General features: G+C 38.6%; 1 protein-coding gene across 1 annotated transcript in view; it reads right to left on the bottom strand.

The window, feature by feature from the left end:
• LOC101849826 (trissin receptor) overlaps nt 1-6,431 on the bottom strand; it is a 77,637-nt gene extending 71,206 nt beyond the window's left edge. The window contains exon 1 of the mRNA XM_035968509.1: nt 6,159-6,431. The gene's annotated coding sequence lies outside the window, so the exon portion shown is untranslated. The remainder of the gene's footprint in view (nt 1-6,158) is intronic.
• Between the last annotated feature and the right edge of the window lie 587 nt (nt 6,432-7,018).

Below are 7,018 nucleotides of genomic sequence, written 5' to 3'. Positions count from 1 at the left end.
ACAGATGAAGAGAGAGAAAGAGAGAGAGAGAGAGAAAGAGGGAGAGACAAGACTGACTGAAACATCAGACAAAGTGTAACGAAAAATAACCCATCTAATCTAAGCTCTCTCCTGCAAGCCACCTGAAGGAGAGAAGGAAACGATCCTAGGTCCAGAATTGTTGGCTTGCTCCGATCCAACCAGCGATGCGTGAACTCATTCTTGGCCAGCAGCAGCAACACCTAACTACAATCTGGAATGTATCTCGAGGGAATTCACCACTGTGCTACGTGACAAAGGTATAATATAACACAAAGGCTTCTAGCCAGGTAGCAGGGAGGAGTGAGTGCACTTACTGATCGGTGGTATACTATAATTGAGCGAAAACCTTGAAAATAACAACGGCAACTAAAACAATAACAACAACAACAACAACAGCAACAACAACAACAGCAACAACAACAACGACGACAACGACGACAACACATATATACACTCACAAAGAAAGAGAATATTACAGAGAAAGTGGAGAGTTTTCTTGTATATACATACATCATATATATTATATTATAATTGTAGTAGCTTTTCCACATTACGTAAGATTGTATTGTAATATCTGCTATCGCCAAAAGGTATGAGGTGGGCAAATTCTGAGTACAAATCAAGTTATCCAATCAGTGTTTTTTAAAGAAAAGTTTACTCTTGGAAACTAATGAAGTACTAAACTTCAAAGGGCAGAAGTAATGGTTCTGGTTTTCAGATATTTGGTCACCCTGTTTTTCTAAAAAAACGTTCTATATATTTTAGACCATAGCTCGATTCACGCAAACTGTTAATCACAGCAAAGTCGTGCAATAAACTTGGTTTATCTAGAAAAACACTAGTCTCGGCCAGCTCTGTTCCCAATTGTCTTGGTACTGGTTTCGCCACTTCGCTATTCAGAAGCGACCTAATAACCCGCTACTGGCGTAAGCAAAAACTCACGTAACGGGCAGGTAGCCCTGGTGGTGTAGATTTTGCACTTGGCTTACGTGAGGAAAAACAAGTGTGCATTCTCGGCAGACTTACGTAAGATAGAGGAGGGATAGAGAAACCTACAGGAGCATTTTTTTCTTCTTTATTAAAAGATCAACCCTTTAACCGGACGCTCTTGGTCAGAGGTCTTGTACTCGCGGCTCGCAAGCCAGTTGAAGTCCCCCAGGACGATATTTTGCGGCACCAACTTGACATAATTTGAGTCACGACATGGTAGAATCAGGCGCTTGTCAAAATAACGAAATCGGAGAAACAGGCATTATTCGACTAGTTTGGACATTTTTAAGGAATTTTTTTTTGGGGAGCTTAACCTTTTTTAAGTCCATATAAAAACACATTTCCATGTCAATTGTTACTGAAAAATATTGATTAAAGACACAAAATAAATTATTTTTCAATTTTCCCTGACTCTTTAGCTATTGGAGTTACTAAAGTTTGGCGGCCATTTTCAAGCTAATTTCACTGCTGAAACCAGGCGACCTCACTTTTTTCAATCGCAAATATCTCGGAGTTCTATACACGATAGATGGATATTTATTTCATTGGAAGCAAGGCAAATAAATCAGCTTTCAGATGATACCAATAACTTCACATTCCCAAAAAACTGACGAGCGCCTAATTCCACCACGTCGTGCAACATTTGACGTCAAAGCGATGTCTTGGTTGAGCCTGACATTTTTTCCCTACATTCACCTGTTGTGCGAGACGCTGTCTAGGATTTTTTAAATATTAAATTATCACGTATAGGCTACAATAGCTCACATTTGTTTCAGTTTGCGGGGCTGTTGTTGACAAGTTTCAACCTTAATGTCAAAGGAAAGCACGCCAGTATGTCACAGGCCAAGTTTTCCACAGGCCTCGACAGTGCCCTGCACAATGGAAGTTACCACTGACGTTCTCAAAAAGAGTAGATGAACGATTGATTGTTTGTAGGGATTGAATTTCATTTTTCAATTGTTTTTTTTTAAACGAAAGAACAATAATTGTTAAAATTGTGTAGAGTAAGTTAATTTGACTTGCATACAAAAAGGGGAAATATTGAACTACAACTGAATTGACGTTTAAGAGGAACGGTCTCTACACAACCAATTTGTGACAAACTGGGCAGCTCCTTCTGTAGGTGTCAAAACTACAGACAGACGATTTAGCAGCGAGAGCATACGACCAGAAATAAAACAGAAGGAAAAGAAGAAAAAGGAAAAAGTAAGCAAGATAATATACACAACGAGACACCTACAAACGCATTCACAAGCTACAGCTACTGAATGTAGACTGGAATAAGAGCTTTCCTAATGTGTATGTAAAGCAGAGCCCGTCACAAATCGAAGCGTTGAACTATACTCTAAAGCTGTGGCCATTATCGTCAAGAGTACTTGAGCACACGAAGACCGCTAGCAGTGAAAAGTTTTTTTCCCGAGAAGGAAGCCTCTTCAGATCCTCAGGCAGTATGCAATCAGTACAGAAAGTAAACATTAGTCGGGACACAATGAAGATAAGTATCTGTTGTTGAACTTGAGCAGAGATCCTACCTCACACGTCGCTCAAGTAGAAAGAATGTCAGGTATCTCAACACGTCAGAGAAGACTAGTACTGCTTTTACTTTCATTAATAAAGAAAATAATGTACCATCTTTATCATGTTCCCCTTGGCTTATTCGCAGCTGGAACCGTAAATAAACGATGTTACGTCACATGTAGGTCCGCCATCGAATCTAATGGTGACGATAGAACCTATTGCTCTCAGAAAAGACAAGAGAGCACTTTTCTCTGTACCCGAAGCCTGTAGAACGCAGGCATATATACGCAGGTGTCAGGATGGTATTTTGCAGGCTGTTTTTGGCGTGTGTAAGTGTAAGACAACGCTCTCTGAGACAGCCGGGCGCGGTCGTCAGTGCTCCAAAAGGCAGAGAAGTAACCACAGTACAAGCTACCAATCTTTCGCTGCTGACACACAGGTGTATTACGGCCCTTTTCATCAATGCGACACTGATGAAATCATAGAAAGAGCAGAGAAATGCATTAAAAAAGTGAAAAAATGTTTGAGGGAAATTATTTTTAAAACATAATGCTAACTGAAAATTTGCCGGTGACTTGTGTGCCCCAAAACAGTAGTCCTAGCACCCCTTTCAACATTTCGCAAACATTTTGATTTCGCAAACATGTTTAGAAACCACTAGATTTGTAAAATTAAGTCGCTCGCTAAAAAACAACCATGAATAAAAAACAAAACAAAAATAAAAAACGTGTTTGGGTGGCTTCCACAAAGATTTGTCACTAACAAATGCTTCAGACTGACCTGCTCGAATACTGCTATATTCGAGATTGAAACATATTGCTTTTTACTAATTTTTAGATGTCACGTCATAAACAAAAATACCTCTTACTAAAAACAATAATATGAATTTGTTATATATATATATATATATATATATATATATATATATATATATATATATATATATATATATATATATATAAAATTGTATCTTATTTGTGTGTGTGTGTGTGTGTGTGTGTGTGTGTGTGTGTGTGTGTGTGTGTGTGTGTGTGTGTGTGAAAGAGAGAGAGAGAGGGAGGCAGCGTGGTGGAATCAGGCTCTCGTCAAAATAATCAAAGTGAAGAAACTTGCATTTTTCCGTTTGTGAATTTTTATCAAATTTTTGGGGGGGTTTTGGCTCAACGCCTTTTATGCCCATTAAAGAACACATTTCTGTGTGGACATTTCTGAAAAGCGTTGAATAAATGCACAAAAATGTCAATGTTCAGTTGCCACGGACTCTTAAGCTAAGGAAATAACTAATCTTTGCGGCCATTTTCTCACTAATTTTACATCTGAAAACAGGTGACCCCTACCTCCTTCTTTCGCTAATATCTCCACTTGTATTCAAGATAAATGAATATTTTTCCATCCAAATAAATACAAGTTAATAAGCTTTAAGATGATATTAATAACTCTACAAGCCCCAACATTGACGAGAGCCTGATTCCACCACGCTTCCTCACACACACACACACACACACATAATATATATATATAATATTTAACAAGACCGATGCAGAAAAGGAACAGCATGTATGGTAATAGTGACAGAAAGTGTACTTGGGTACTAACCATAAAGATGGGATACATAATCGTGACAATGTTATGCTCAGTTAGGTAACATCTGCTGTACACAGAACGACCTTTCCCAATAAGCATGAATTTGACGCCGTCGTAACGTGACAGTGCGGCTTCGATAAAAAGAGTTCCTGTCGCAGAGTATATGGGTAGTGGCTATCACTCATACGTGACATGTTATTCAAGAGAGAGCGTTTCAAAAGTAGACGTCCACTTTTTTTTTTTGTTTTGTTTTGTTTTGTTTTGTTTCGTACTAAGAAAAAACTGGGACAAGTGAAGAGCTCTTCAAATGCAAATTTTTTTAAAGTCCTGTTCGGGGACTCGAAGAAGAAACTTGCCTCGAATAGTCCTGCATGACACGAAAATAAGCTATTGAGCTATCGATATTTTAAAAACAAAAGCCTGTGGGTGGTTGGCAGGTGCTGTGGTGTGGTTTGCTTCTTCTTTCCTATCAAACATCTATCGTCCGCATCTCCCCCCTCCTTCTTTTTTATGTTTGTTACTCTCTTGTAACACCTCTAATCTTCTGGCACTCGTATGACCTTATGCAGTTGCGAGCGCCGTAAAACCTCTACTAAAACAAAACATTATTAACGTTATTAGAACGTTAAAAAGAGACTTCACAAATAGCACTTCAGCCTTCAACTTCAGCTGTGTATTTTAGAGAAAGAAAATATTTTTAAAAATAAATTTTAATTAATTAATTTTTTTTGAGGGGGAGTTATACGGCGCTCGCAAATGCATATTAGGTCATATGAGCGCACAGCAGCTGTGCTTGGAGTGTCTATAAAACAGATTACAGAAATAAATGCACCACCTGCATCATACATTATTCGTTCTAAGGGGGGGGGGGAGTAGATAAAGTGTGTATAGACAATGAAGGAATTATCTAAATTAATAATGCGGTTGCTGGGTTTTTTTTACTACAAAAGAGAAAAATGTGATGATGATGATGATGATGATGACGATGATGATGATGATGATGATGATGATGATGATGATGATGATGATGATGATGATGATGATGATGATGATGATGATGATGATTTCAACACATAGCTAGCACTCACCTAAATTCACTAGTCATTGCTTCCAACCCCATGTTTATGCACACAAGTTTCCCCAAGTTTCATGCCCACTTGACGTTTAGTATAATTTATGCGCACCATATAAATGTGCGTTAATGACGACGCCTGTTCATAATATAGCTTTTACATTTACTTTTTTAAATCGGGTTGCCAATAAAGCTCCATTAATACACAATGAAGAAGTAATAATGTTGTAAATTCCCCGCAAACGCAACTGCCCATGGTTTTTTGTGTTTTTCAAAACAAGTGTGTAATAACAATGCTGCTACTGAATCTGGTGATGACTGCGAGGTGTGTATAGGGAGAATCTGTTAATAAAATTCAAGCGAGCGTGCTTGCGCGCATGCGTACGGCATGTGTGCACGACATTAAGTGTATGTTTGTGTGTGTGTATACGTGTGTGTATGTGTGTGTGTGTGTGTGTGTGTGTGTGTGTGTGTGTGTGTGTGTGTGTGTGTGTGTGTGTGTGTGTGTGTGTGTGTGTGTTTGTGTGGGTACGTGCGAGAGTGCGTGTATTTTTAAAGAAAAGCAATAACAAACTATATTTATTTGATCGCAGCAATGTACTGAAATACTAACAAAGCCCCTAAAAAGTTGCTTAACCCTATCCGCACGTCGTGTTTTACAATCGTATCCATACGACGTAGACAACTCTGTGCCACCACTTTCCAAAGAGGAAATTTACTCGTTAATACGATCCGTACGCTTTGCATAGCAGTCTGTCAAAATGGTTTTTTTGAGAAATACTGAAAGTTTCAAAGAGATTTTCGTACTATATTAGAAGTATTCTAAAAAGTGAAGAATACAACCCTGGGGCACGAAATGGCCCCAGGGCGTACGGATAGGGTTAAGGTTAACTCATATAGCTGATATTGGTGACAATGAAAGTGATGGCAAAATGAAGAAAGTTAAAATGTATCTTTCTTAAAATGTATTTACCATTTTTTTCCTCCTGGCCACTCAAAACATGCTCCGACTTCTTCCGATAATATCCTTAGTTAATCCGTTTGTTCGAAATTAATCCAAACAAGACGGACTCGGCAAATGCACGAGAGAGAGAGGGAGAAATAATATTAAAACATAATGTCGTTCCCTTCATTACAATCGGGACATACACGTTTCATCTAGCCAAGCAACGCGTGACAGATACACACAAACTACAAAGACTGCGCGTAACTCCTGGCTCAACTAGAAAGAAATGAATGTGAGCAGCGACTAGCGACATAAACGCGCGTACAGTTCGTGCGTGAGCTGGACAGAAATCAATTCTTCGGTTAACCGGTTATTATTTTTTTCCAACAAAGAATACTTGTTCAATATCTTCCACTGTATACATTATACAAACCATTGTTATACTCGAATCACTTTCTCAGAAGTGTTTCAATATTTGTGAAAAAAAGGTTTCAGACTTGTGAAGGTGGGTGGTTGGCAGATGCTCTGGTGTGGTTTGTTCCTTCTTTCCTATCAAACTTCTTTCGTCTTATCTCCCCTTTTTCCTTTTCATGTTTGTTACTCTCTTGTAACACCTATAATCTTCTGGCGCTCATATGACCTTATGCAGTTGCGAGCGCCGTAAAATTTCTGCTAAAACTTAAAGAGTACTGAAGAGATACGGGAACTAAACCTTTCGATATACCCTGGCGCTACCAAGTTTTCGAATGCGTAAACTAGCACTCTACGGGTGTTACTATATTCGATATAAAATAATGTGTTGGAACACGATTACATTTTACATTCATAGTTCAAACAGATGCCTGCTTTATATGACGTGGGTCCTCTCGAAACATTCTCCAGAAAGA

The sequence above is a fragment of the Aplysia californica genome, unplaced genomic scaffold, assembly GCF_000002075.1.
Source record: "Aplysia californica isolate F4 #8 unplaced genomic scaffold, AplCal3.0 scaffold00064, whole genome shotgun sequence".
Taxonomy (NCBI): Eukaryota; Metazoa; Mollusca; class Gastropoda; order Aplysiida; family Aplysiidae; genus Aplysia; species Aplysia californica.
This window is presented reverse-complemented; position numbering and strand designations above follow the sequence as displayed.